This window comes from Anastrepha obliqua, chromosome 1 (genome assembly GCF_027943255.1).
Source record: "Anastrepha obliqua isolate idAnaObli1 chromosome 1, idAnaObli1_1.0, whole genome shotgun sequence".
Classification (NCBI taxonomy): Eukaryota; Metazoa; Arthropoda; class Insecta; order Diptera; family Tephritidae; genus Anastrepha; species Anastrepha obliqua.
In genome coordinates, this window is record NC_072892.1 from 3,604,881 (window position 1) to 3,619,334 (window position 14,454).

The following is a 14,454-nucleotide window of genomic DNA, read 5'->3' on the forward strand; positions in this document are numbered from 1 at the left end:
TTCAACCGAATCGTCTGAAATTTTAATACGTTGCTCACAACATCAATGGCTATCGCCCGTACTAGAATCATATTATTATTTCAATTATTTCGAATTTTTTTATTAAAAACTGAAAAAAGCGATTTTTTGAGTGTAAAATTCAAAACCTCGCCATTATGTCAAATTTTATTATGTTCTAGTAGGGTCATAGCTGATTAATAATTTTTTTGGTTTTTAAGTTTCAGATAAATAGAAGAGCCAAATTGGACAACACCGTCTAGGTCCAATTTTTCGGGAGGGTCAACTTCAGCGCCATATTTTAAATTATTCAAATAAAATTTGTTTTTTTTTTTCATTTTTGTATATGTATGTATAAAAACAGATAAAAAGCCTAAAAAATTTAAATATCGCTTTTTATTTTTCATTGTAAAAAAAAATTCCTGAAAATACCATAAATTATCGAGCTCTAGCCCACCCTACATTTAGCAGATTGTCATTGACACGTTTTTTATTTTATTCAGTGAACTTTATACGTAGAGTACGAATCGTTGAAAATTTTAATATATCAAAGCGTACTTAGTTAAATGTATAAGGCATAAGGCGTAAGGTTACTTTAAAGCTTATCATTAAAATTTCATAACATTGAGGTTCTACTGAGGAAGTAAATGAAGAGCGAAATTTTCAGAACACTTTTTATGCTGCTGAAATGAAGAAGTCATGAGCATATTTATCTATTATATTTGCCGCCAGCCAAGAAAGCAAAGCTTATTCAAATCGCCAGCTAAGTGCACTTCCTGCACAAGTCTACAACTACAACGTTGAACAGTCGCTATTAGAAAGTTAGCAGCAACAAATTTTCAGTTTACAGTCTTTCAGCGAAATAGTAGTAACTTACTTAGCACATACACGACCAACATACTCGTACATATGTTTGTTCAAACTCCAAACCATGGGCATATATTTTACATATGTATATGTATGTATATGATATTTAATCGAAAAACACAAGCGTTACAGTTCCGGCAGTTTCGATAGAAATTTGTATTGGAAACCTTATAAAGTATTGGCATTCCTACTCAGGGTGAATAACAAACACACATAACATATACTTCGCGAATTATACAAGTAATTAATAAAACACAAAAAAAAACAAATATTTTAAAATTAAAACTTATAAACGAAATGTTTCAAGTGTCAACTCACAAACCAATGAACCTTTTCTCCATGAAGCTAGTAATAAATTTTCCACAGACAAAATACATATAAATAAAAGCAAAAACAATAAAATAGTAAATAAAATGAAAAAAGCTGCTAATTGTTAACAAAGACAAAAAACAACTTAAAAAGACTCCCGAAACTCAAGCACGCCTACCTAAAATGATTACTTTTGAAGAAATAAAACAAAAATGGTAAAGCAACAAAAAACAAAAAACACAAAACCATGTAAACAAGAACACCAAATTATAATGCAGAGAAAATTTAAATTCTAACGGAAAGTTTGTAGTAATATTTCACATAAAAGTTTATAGGAAATTTAAAGAATTTTTCCACCTCAGCGAATTAAATGTATGAGAACAAATATCTAATGACACGAAATATATGAAAATACTGTTAATACATTAAACAAAGCCCATAGAGTGGCAGCAACAAAGGAAACTTTCTCAATTTCGATATCTTTTTTCTCCTTTTGTATGATAAATGTTTCCTAATGCTAAATAAAAAGAAACATAAAGCATAATTCAGAAAAGCCAAAAACACAAAAAAAAAACAGTAAAAGTATTAAAAAAATAGTTTAACAAAAGGGATAAGAGAATTATAAAAATAGTATTGAAATTAAATATTAATAAAAACATGCATCATAGCGAAACTTAGCACCGAATGTAATGATTACATATGTACGTACTCATATAATAATAAAATAAAGGCAAGTGAGATACTTAAAAGTTATGTATGTATTTCACAGCACTGTAACAGTAAATTGTTTTTTTTAAATGCCTAATGCATCATCATAGCTGCCGTCACAGCAATGGTATGTCCTGGCACTAAAAACTACCCTTGTTTAATTAAAAATATTATAATAAAAATAAAAATAATAATAATAGTTACAAAAAAAGTAATAATAATAATAAATCATAACTATAAAAAGTAAAGTTAGAAAACTAATAATGATACAAAAAAATAAAAAATAATAATTATTATAAGAATCAAAATTAGAAAAATAACAGTTATAAAAAAAAATAATAATAATAGTGGAATAACTTTTTTACTAATATAAATAAAAACCATGATTTTGAGTGATGGAAATCTCTACTTTAACCTTTGGGCACTTCATTGCTTGTCTGTTTGTATACTGCTCCTTTGCAACGCTATTTGCAAGAATTATAAATCTTCCGATAGTATTTGCATTGAGGCCCTCGTTGTTGTCAGCCTTCAAAAAATGGTTTCTTGTTCAGTATGAATGCCGTTATCCAAAAAGTTCCTAAGTTTCAACGCTAAAAGAGCTAACATGGCCCTCACGTTAAACAAAAATAGTATTCGCAATCTCACAGGTGCCCTCACGGGTCACTTCACCTGCAACAAACACTTACATAAATTAGGCATAACTAACACCAGCACCTGCAGATTTTGCTGCGAAGGTGAGGAGTCTATAGAACATCTCATCATCGAATGTCCGGGGTTGACGCATAGAAGGAAAAGGTTTTTAAACAAGTTCATGCTTACAGATGAAGACCTTCAATCACTCTCTCAGAAGGAGCTGGTACAATTCATAAGCATACTTAACAGTCAATAGACAACATAGGGTGCACAATAGATCAATATGGTCGCAGTGCTAAAGGCCCATACCTTAACCCTTTAGTACCATTAACCATTAACCATTATCGTGTGAACTACGATCTTAAAAAAAAATTAAATTTGACAAAATGGCCAACGTTCAAAGATGACCCTTTTTTACAATTTTTCAAAACAATTTTTTTCTGAATGATCGTAGTTCGCACGATAAAGACATCAATTCCACGTCATTTAAATTTTATTTCATCAAAATCCGTTCAGTAGAACCGGCTGTATCTATTATCTCGTAAAACATGGTTTCGAGAACCGTATAACCATCACTAACAAACTAAATTACGCGTTCTTTCTTGAATTCGAACAACTGGTTTTGTAAAGATTTCAACCCCTAAATTTAAGCACATTATGTACCTGGCAACTATTTTTGCAGTTTTTCTTCCACAAACTAAACTACAGTTTTGTGTATAAATATCAATTTATGCTTTGTTTTGCCTGAAAACTATTATAAGTTTGAAGTTTTGCCGTAGTGGTTGTATCACTAAAATGGCTATATCTCCGGAAATATTCGGAATTTCGAAAAATCGTTTGGGGACGATATTTTCGAATATTCAGTCTACATAAATAAGCGAAAACAAAAAATTGAAATTTTTTTTCAAACGAGGCTAGGGCCTTGAACACTTTAGCTGCAGACCAAAATCGAGGTCTATCCGCCATCATTAATTGATGTATTACTGTAAATACATATTTGGTAAATACTTGAGATAAATGGTGGGCATTCCGCAATAATTTCAATAAAAAAAAAATCGCTATAAAAAAAATAGTCTAGAATAAACAAAAAACCAATGATGAAAATCTAGCTCCACAATTTCAGTTTGAAATGGTATTGTAGTACTTGAGGCTGCCGCGAGTGTCGCAGTGAGACAATAATAGGCCTCTTCTATTCGCCATTTTCCCCGCTCGCTATCTATATGCTCGATAGAGAGTTATCGAGCAAGATTCGCCGCTAGCGAATATTGTTATACTTCATAAAACTGGTATAACTCGTTGATTTACAAACAATGCAATTTTAGGCAGCTCTATTCCAGCGCTGCCAAGATATGTTTATTTGTACCAGTTGCTTCATCTATTCGCCACTTAAAGTAGGCATGCATGGTCAAAGTTCCGTTAATTTCTCTGCTATATGTGGCAGAGGAAAATTATTTTTCCAACTTGCAGTTTGTGTACCTTTGGGAGTAAAAGAGGTAGACGGCGGGTTAAGAGAAGTGAAATGCAATGCAACAAACGTTAGTTATCAATTTTCTCAGAATTTACACCACTTATTAATTTTTGCGCACAAGTGGAGAAAAAAGACATTCTATATTAGATCGCTAATTATTTCGAAATTAATAATAAAATTTAGCAGAGAGAGTAAAAATTTAAAGAGAAGAAGGAAATAAATAAACCAAATGAAGTACACGCATAACAAATAAACAAATAATATAACCTAAAAAGCAATTTAAAAAAATTCTACAAATTTAATAGTACTGTGTTACATAACATCACAAGCATAATATAACATAACAAAACATAATAAATTGAAATGAAGAAGCAAACACAAATCAGAGTAAAAAAAATGTTAGACAACATAACATAACATAACAAACAAACAAATAAAATAACATAATATAATCTGCGTGACATAATATAACAAAGCATAGCATAACAAACAAACTAATGAAATAACTTAAAACCAAATCAAAAAAATGTAAAAGATGACATAACACAGTGTAGCATAATACCATAAGGCATAACTTAATAACATAATAAATTAAAATGAAGAAGCAAACACAAATCAGAAAAAATAATATAGCATAATATAACGAAATAGAATTAACATAATATAACATAGCGTAACATAACATAGCATAACATACAAAAAAAATTAGCTACAAAACATAATATAACAAAATAAATTAAAATGAAGAAACAAACAGAAATCAGAAAAAACAAAAACATAATACAACGCAGCAGAATTATCATAATATCTAAGTATATATAATTGGCGTTTACACTCTTTTTGGGTGTTTGGCCGATTTCCTTCTCCTATTGTTGCACAAATCGAAGGAGCAACAGTTTAAAGCTGACTTCGAACGGATATTTTTTATGAGGAGTTTTTTTCTGGCGGAAGTGTATTTGGAGGGTTGCCATTGTCTGCCGAGGGACGACCGTAATTGAAAAAACTGTTTCTATCATTTGATGTTTCATGCGCGGAGATTCGAACCTACGCACTTCCGAATGGTAGTCACACACCAACTTTTCCGGCTACGGCGGCCGAAGAGTGACATCACTTAGCACAATATAAATGAAATAAAATAAAGCAAAATAAAATAAAATGAGAAAAATACATGAATAAAATAAAATAATAATAAAATAAAAAATTAATAAAAATTATATATAAAAAAAAAATTATTAAATTCAATTAAGCGAAATAAAATATATTAATATAAAAAAAATGTATATAAAATTTTTTTTTTAATTATAATTAAAAGATATAAAATAATATGAAATAAAAAGTTAACAACAATTAGATAAAATATAAAAAAATGTTTATAAAAAAATGTATGAAATAAAATGAAAAAAATGTTAGACATCTTATATATATTATAAAAAAATTAATGAAACATATTAAAGATATAAAATTAAATAAGATAATATTAAATGTAATGAAATAAAAAATATGAAATAAAAGAATTAAATAAAAATAAAATAAACTAAATTAAATAAGTTACAATAAAATAAGATAAAAGTAACATAAAACAAACGAAATTTTAAAATAATATAACTGTAAAATAAATATAAAATTCAATAAAACAATATAATATGAAGTAAAAGTACGTAAAAAAAAATAAATATTTAATATAAAAGAAATCTGTATAATAGGTAAATAGTGAGAATTTACATAGCAATTCAGGCAATGCAAAGATATTAAATTTACTAAACGATTAACAAATAGCTGAACCATAATAACTAAAATAGATTAATTGGGAAACCCTAAATCGAATAGACCAATAAGCAAACCACACACGAGCAGCCAACTGAAGTGCATGTTTATTTGGAAAAAAAGTTATAAAATATGTATAAGAAAAATGAGAAATAACTCAACTAAAATTGGTAGAGCAACATTTTTAGTGTCTGCCGAACATCAAATGGGATTCGAAAGGTGTTCAATAAATTGAAGGTGTGTGAATACGTAGTAACAAATTTGAATTTTAAGGAAAGTAAAATATTTTAAAACCTTAGCGTGCTGTATAATCGTGGTAATGAACACATAAGTAGGTGAGTGCATACACCTGCATACAAATATTTCGATGTGTGTGTGTTGAAATCTCAGCTGTCTTTTCTTCGCACACGACTTTTACTTTTCTTTTCTTCTTCGACTTTTATACTAAATGTGACACGATAATTTAGAATAAAACAAATTCTCTTCACCAAAACCACGGAAAGTGCGCTTTAGTTTTTATAAGAAAAAGTTAATACGACTACTCGTACACAATTGATATAATAAACGAAGTGTACATAGATGTAAAGAAAAAACAAAAAATGATAAAATGCATTAATTTATATGTAAGTATACAGGTATGTATATATGAATGCACATAAATAATTTGTTTTGTTTCTGTATTTTCCAACCACACACAGTCTTTTGCGTGTTTGTGAAAAACTTTGTGCGCGTTACTGTAAATTTTCAGTGCGCTAAATAGTTCAATTGCAGTCTTTAGAATATAAAATGAAAACTAAAAAAAATATTACATGTAAAAAAGTTTAAAATAATTAACAAAAACGCAAAAAAAAATACTTGCCAAATACACACAACCGAGCTCGTAATAAATACACATAAACACACACACATACTCAATAAGTATATTTATAGTACGAGTAATTAAATTTATAGAATGCATACATAAACACATATACATACATAGCATATACTTACATAAATACGATTCTACTGGTTTTTATTATAATAATTATTACAATTATTATTATTAAAAGGAAGCAAAAACAAAATATTACAATTCGATTTAAGTATTTGGAATTTGCAATGTTCGAATGCAAGTTAGGTAACAGCAACAAAGAAATTACGGTAAATGACAATTTGATTAAATTAACTTTGTAAAAATATACAATACATATGCATACATAAACTCATATATAATATGTATATATATATATATATATATATATAGATATAATTGCATATATTATACATACATGCTATACATACCTAAATATTAATATATTATATAAAAAAAAATTAAAGGATAAATGCAAAATATTATAATAAACAAATATTATACATACTTACATTTACGGCAATTATTTTAATGGTTCAAAAATAAGAAATAAATTATATGAATTATTAATTATGAAAATAATAAACAAATGAAAAAAAAACATACAAAACCATTATACAAAAGAAAAATTAACAACAAAAAATTAATTTCTGTTTCATTTGGGGTTTTGTGACCAGTGAAAACGTGGTGAAACGTGGTGAAAACAGGAAGTTGGAAGTAATAATGAAAATAAAGTCAAATAAAATAATGAATCCCCTCAGCGACATATTTAAGAAAACGGGCTATGGATATGCATTAAAATACTTGTTTGCAATACCTTTAATTTCGTATAGTTTCGGCATAGTAAAATGGTCAACAACTGAACTGAAGAACTTGGAACGCATGATGCGGACAATAATGAATAAACATAAATGGCATCATCCTAAAAGCTCTGTGTTGAGATTTGCACTGTCTAGGAAAGAAGGAAGTAGAGGCGTAATTGACGATGGAGCACTGCACGACAAGTTGATCCTGAAACTTGGAAATTACTTATATGGAAACCCCGGAAACTTTGCACTTCACCATGCAGTCAGCGTAGCTGATGACAAATTTACACCTCTCAGAATGATGCACGAGTTTAACAGCAGGAACACTACAACAAAAATGTACAAAGTTGAACAATGGTCACGAATGCCCATACATGGCGTTTATTACATCGTTGCGTTTGTCATAGAGATTGGCATCCCATTGAACAAAAATATTCATAAAACGTACACAGAGAAAATCAGCAAATACTCCGAGTTGGGGATTGACATCAAGCGGCGGTGGAAACTCAGAAAGGTCTTTATATTGTTACTGATCATATCGGCCCACGGACTCGTTCAGGTAAATCTGAGGAAAACCTCAAGAAGCTCAAATTGGAGAAGCACCTCATCTATGACCTTCAAAAAGCGGCTTTGCTGAATTCTTGCCACATCATAAGACATTTTCTTCAGTAAGTTAAGTACGATAGTATAAGAACTTATTAAAACAGTGTAAACATTTGACTGCCGCCAAGTTGTGTAAGTACCTCCCAAAGAACGGGATGTTTGAACAAAAACATAAAATAAAATATATATAAAATAAATTTGTATTTATTGTATTTTATATGTGAACCAAAGGCAATATTGGAAAGTGCAAATTTTAAACTGTACTGGGACAGATTTATATTCTCAGATCAAACAGTAGCTGCCAACAAACCTGACATCATCTTGTTCGGCAAGGCAAATAAAAAAACGAAGTGTTTGATATAGCGGTGCCTCTTAATCGCAACATCCAAAGCACATACTCCACTAAAATATCAAAATATGCCGCTTTGTCAGTAGAATTAAAACGAATGTATAAAGCGAGCGAAGTGAATATAATTCCAATAATTATATCTTCCACTGGATTAGTGCCTAAGCATCTAATAAAAAACTTGAAGAAGTATGACTGCCAATGAAGTCATTTTAGAAGACATGCAGAAGTCGACCATACGAACACATGTGCAATAGTTCGAAGATTTTTAAATATTTAAGGGAGGAAACCGGTTTAGGAGGCCGAAGTTTTTGGTGTTATTCGTGAATTTTTTGAGCAAGGAAGGAATAATCAGAAACTGTTTAATCTTGGAGGGTATTTTACTCATATTTTTAAGTACACTTTCAAATTTTTTCAAGCCATTTCCGCCAATTTCATTTTTCGTTAACAACATGTTTCCTAAGAATATGAACCTAACTTTGATAAAATAATATTGAAAATTGCGCCTTTTTGAGACGCTTGAACACAATGTCATCTTTTCATACCATATTTTTTCATCTATTTTGCTTAAAAAAAGTCGTTTCGAGAAAAACGCCGTTCTAACTACCGTACGCTACGGTGCCGAACCGACGGGCGGTCACTTAAGTAGTCATAGAATCAGAAATAATCCGAATTTCGCTTTAAAATTTTTACCACATATTCTTGAGTAGTTATACTAACAATTTATGCAATAAAAAATTGGATTTTTTGATAAGTCTATACTGGTACTTTTTATTTAATAAATTCAACTTTGCAGATTAATATTTTTTTTTATTGTTTTTGGCGCAAAATTAAGTCCAAATGAAACGAAGTTCTTGGTACATATTTCTATGTTCTCAAACAACACGTTCGGCGCGAAGTAGTTTCCAAGGATGATAGATTACCAGGTTTGGCCTGCAGCTATGGTGAAAAGCGAAATTGAGTGAGTAACACGTCACCAGGTACTCGGCCACCGAATTCTGCGCGCTCATTATACTTGTATTTACACACTCATTGTTCAGACGTCAACTCCAGCCAATCAGCTGACTCCTTCAAATTCGCTGAGAGCCGGTGAACGGTGCGATCTTGGACAGCGCTCTAAAATATTTTCACCATGACCAATAGCGACTTCGCTTTCATATTTCATCACTTGAATCGTCGTCTCTGGATGGGTGGCGTAACATTTGTCCTTAATTGTATATAAATATTATTACTAATTAATTTAGTACAATTATTTAATCAAAATAAAAATGAAAATAAAAATGTACGTATTTAATGTATGTATAATTATATGAATGAAGTCAAATCGCAGCTTCTAGGCGGGCAAATAATATCGCCGTTTTGGCTGATTATTCGATGTTCAAAGACTGTGCGCCGAAATCGACGGATGCAAGAAATACCTGCGTTCTTAGTGGTGGGGTGCAGGGAAAAATAGTGTTGGCTGTGCATGAAAATCCAGACCATCTGTATTCTATTATCCTTAATCCTGCGCAATAAAAATCTTGTAACACGGCGCCTTCTTGCTGATTTTCAAAAAAACGTCCAAGAGTGCCACTCGATCAAAATACTCACTGTGAATGCATCGGCTTCCCAATGACGACGTAAAGAAATCCCGCACTTCAAATACAATTCAATTGGCGCCGAGGGAAAAGGAGCTTAATCAGAGCAGATTTTTTGGGAAAAATGTTCATCTTCAACCAATCGCTCTTCAGTCAATTCGGCGAACTTTGTAAATGTCTAACCATAAACTTAATTTTTTACACATTATGGATCATATTTTAGCTGTGAAAGTCAAAAACATTGATAGTTTAAACTCTAACTATTAAAACCCACAATACTCGTTATTCATTTAAATTTATTGCATCGCCCTCAAAGTAGGTGGGTTTCGAAATAATGCACTTGTGCTAAAAAGCCGATCTAACATTAAAGCATTTTTCGCACTCTTTTCTGAACCACATTAACCTAACCTAACTTTGTTTAAAAGTCCTCGCTATTTTGGCACTCTATCTCTCTCAAACGGAGGATGGTTCCATGTGTAGAAGTCCACGCAAGTGGGGAAAGTTACTGATCGCCATTCACTTGGGAATGGCCAGGACGATTCTTCTGCATATGGATCAAGCAGCTCACAACGGCCGGGATTAGCCCACGTATCCTCTGGGTAGCTTCCGAACATCCGTTCGGGAGTGAGCTAACGTGAGAAGGCGAAACATTCCAGCATAGCTGGTTGTGCGTTGGGTTTGGGACCCGCCACTTAAAAATCGCCCCCAATGAAAAGTGTAAAAAAGCCTCGGATGAGACCTCCCTATACTGATGACGACCCCTGCAAACGAACTAAGGATTATGATTTGAGGGCATGCACCTGGAATGTCCGGTCCCTTAATGGGGAAGGTGCCTCTGCCCGGCTGGTTGATGCCCTCGTGAGAGTAAAGGCTGACATCGCTGCCATCCAAGAGATGCGATGGACGGGGCAAGGTAAGAAAACCATAGGACCTTGCGACGTCTACTACAGCTGCCATGTAAAGGAGCGCAAATTCGGTGTCGGATTTGCTGTGGGAGAGAGACTTCGTCGCCAAGTACTGTCGTTCACTCCGGTGGACGAGCGTCTCGCAACAATCCGCATCAAAGCCCGTTTTTTCAACATATCGCTAATTTGCGCCCACGCCCCGACGGAAGAGAAGGACGATGCGACCAAAGATTCCTTCTATGAGCGCCTGGAACGTTCCTATGAGCGCTGCCCCCGCCACGACATAAAAGTCGTGCTTGGCGACTTCAACGCCAGGGTGGGCAAGGAGGGAATTTTTGGTCCCACAGTCGGAAAATTCAGCCTGCACAACGAAACATCCGGTAACGGACAGAGGCTGATCGACTTCGCCGGGGCCCGAAACATGGTAGTCTGCAGCACCAGATTCCAGCATAAAAAGATACACCAAGCTACCTGGATGTCTCCTGATCGAAAAACGCGAAACCAGATCGATCATGTTGTGATAGATGGAAGACACGCTTCTAGTGTATTAGATGTACGCACGATCCGAGGACCCAACATCGACTCGGATCATTACCTTGTTGCAGCCAAGCTGCGCACCCGCCTCTGTGCAGCAAAAAACGTACATCTACCTACGCAAAGAATGTTCGACATCGAAAAGCTGCAATCACAACAGACAGCCAGAAGATTCGCCACTCGACTCTCACTCCTGCTCTCCGAAAGCACTGCCCAACAAATCGGCATGCGCGAGCAATGGAGCAACATTTCTCGTTCCCTACGTACCGCCGCCGAAGAAGAAATCGGATTCCGGCGAGCCCGAAAAAACAATTGGTACGACGAGGAATGTCATGCTGCCGCAGAAAGAAAAGATGCCGCTTATAGAGCCACGCTGCTATCGGGCGCAACGCGAGCCATGTGGGATCGCTACAGAGAGCTGAAAAAGGAAGAGAGACGTATTATCCGAAAGAAGAAACGAGAGGCCGAAATACGTGAGTGCGAAGAGCTTGAGATGCTGGCCAACAGGAACAACGCCCGAAAATTCTACCAGAAAATTCGGCGGCTTACAGAAGGTTTCAAGACCGGGGCGTTTTCCTATAAGAACAAAGACGGCGAACTGGTGACTGACGTACAGAGCAATCTTAAATTATGGAGGGAACACTTCTCGAACCTATTAAACAGTGACAGCTGCGCATGTCACAGAGAAAGTGAAGATCCCGATACCCCAATCGTTGACGACGGAATTGTCGTTCCGCTACCCGATCATGACGAGGTGAGAATAGCGATAACGCGGCTAAAGAACAACAAAGCCGCGGGCGCCGACGGACTGCCGGCTGAGCTATTCAAACATGGCGGCGAGGAGCTGGTAAGGTGCATGCATCAGCTCCTATGCAGAATATGGTCGGATGAAAGCATGCCTGCCGATTGGAATTTAAGTGTGCTCTGCCCAATCCATAAGAAGGGTGATCCTGCAATTTGTGCCAATTACCGCGGGATTAGTCTTCTAAATATCGCCTATAAGGTTCTAGCGAGCGTATTGTGTGAAAGGCTGAAGCCCACCGTCAACCAACTGATTGGACCTTATCAGTGTGGCTTCAGACCTGGAAAGTCCACCATCGACCAAATATTCTCAATACGCCAAATCTTGGAAAAGACCCATGAAAGGAGAATCGACACACACCATCTTTTCGTCGACTTCAAAGCTGCATTCGACAGTACGGAAAGGAGTTACCTGTATGCCGCGATGTCTGAATTTGGTATCCCCGCAAAACTAATACGGCTATGCAAGATGACGTTGCTCAACACCAGCAGCGCCGTCAGAATTGGGAAGGACCTCTCCGAGCCGTTTGATACCAAACGAGGTTTCAGACAGGGTGACTCGCTGTCGTGTGACTTCTTTAACCTGATGTTGGAGAGCATTGTACGAGCCGCAGAACTTAATCGCTCAGGCACAATATTTTATAAGAGCGTACAATTATTGGCGTATGCCGATGATATTGACATCATTGGCCTTAACAACCGCGCTGTTAGTTCTGCCTTCTCCAAACTGGATAAAGAGGCAAAGCGAATGGGTTTGGTGGTGAACGAGGGCAAAACGAAGTACCTCCTGTCTTCAAACAAACAGTCGGCGCACTCGCGTATCGGCACCCACGTCACTGTTGACAGTTATAATTTTGAGGTTGTAAAGGACTTCGTATACTTAGGAACCAGCATTAACACCGATAACAATGTCAGCCTTGAAATCCAACGTAGAATCTCTCTTGCCAACAAGTGCTACTTTGGACTAAGTAGGCAACTGAGCAGTAAAGTTCTCTCTCGACGAACAAAACTAACACTCTACAAGACTCTCATCATGCCCGTCCTAACGTATGGCGCAGAAGCTTGGACGATGACAACATCCGATGAAGCGACGCTTGGAGTGTTCGAGAGAAAGATTCTGCGGAAGATTTTTGGACCTTTGCACGTTGGCAACGGCGAATATCGCAGACGATGGAACGATGAGCTGTATGAGCTTTACGACGACATAGACATAGCGCAGCGAATAAAGATCCAGCGGCTACGTTGGCTGGGTCATGTCGTCCGAATGGATACAAACGCTCCGGCTTTGAAAGTATTCGATGCGGTACCAGCTGGTGGTAGCAGAGGAAGAGGGCGGCCTCCTCTGCGTTGGAAAGATCAGGTGGAGAAGGACTTGGCTTCACTTGGTGTGTCCAACTGGCGCCGGTTAGCACGAGAAAGAAACGACTGGCGCGCTTTGTTAAACTCGGCCAAAATCGCGTAAGCGGTTATAGCGCCAATTAAGAAGAAGAAGAAGATCTCTCTCAAACTTGTTTTACACACTTCATCTAGAATTAAGTCACGGCAAAGTTATTCTTATTTTTCTCGTAATCTTTGTTCCATCACTCTTGAGCCCGTGGATTGCTCGAGGGTATTTCTTGAGTTCTTACTCAGAAATTCGTTCACAAAGATAACCTTGTGAGTATGCCCGTTATCAAGTCAGTTATTCGCTTCAAAAGCCAGTTGAAAATAGTGGACTGAAACTCTGGCTTAATGTACCATTTATTTATTAACGCGAGCCCTCCGCATCGAAACTACATCGAAGGTTGGCGGAAGTCCAAATGTTGGGGATATTTACGAGAAACAAGTTGGCTCCTATGGTAAAAACTACAAAGGCAGAACTGCGATGGTTTTAACACCGGAGGAAGCCCGCCAATCCTTAGGATTGCATCAAATTCCGCCCTTTCAACGGCAAACATTAATGAAATGGCAAATATTGCAGCCGGCAAATCCACTCTTCTAAAATCGCCACATCTGAATTGAATATATTTCGTAAAGAAGATTGCCTCGATTTTGCAAGAGACCACATGGCTTGGAGTTCTGTTGCAAATAACAATCATAGTGAATTCAAAAAATAGTATTTAGTATTCAATCTGGATGGACTGGATGGATACAATTACTATCATATTTCCCTGACTTAAGAAAGGAAGGTGGCGTTCCTCTCCTACCACCAGCTGGTACCGCACCGAATACTTTCAGTGCCGGAGCGTTTGTATCCATTCGGACGACATGACTCAGCCAACGAAGCCGCTGGATCTTTATTCG

The 14,454-nt window shown here is 35.6% G+C and overlaps 1 protein-coding gene across 2 annotated transcripts in view; it reads left to right on the forward strand.

Moving 5' to 3' along the window:
- The first annotated feature begins 5,638 nt into the window (after nucleotides 1-5,638).
- LOC129247133 (trissin-like) overlaps nucleotides 5,639-14,454 on the forward strand; it is an 84,489-nt gene continuing 75,673 nt past the window's right edge. Inside the window, exon 1 of one of the 2 annotated variants that reach the window (XM_054886086.1) lies at nucleotides 5,639-5,983. The gene's annotated coding sequence lies outside the window, so the exon portion shown is untranslated. The remainder of the gene's footprint in view (nucleotides 5,984-14,454) is intronic. The other variant, XM_054886101.1, reaches the window with a different exon arrangement.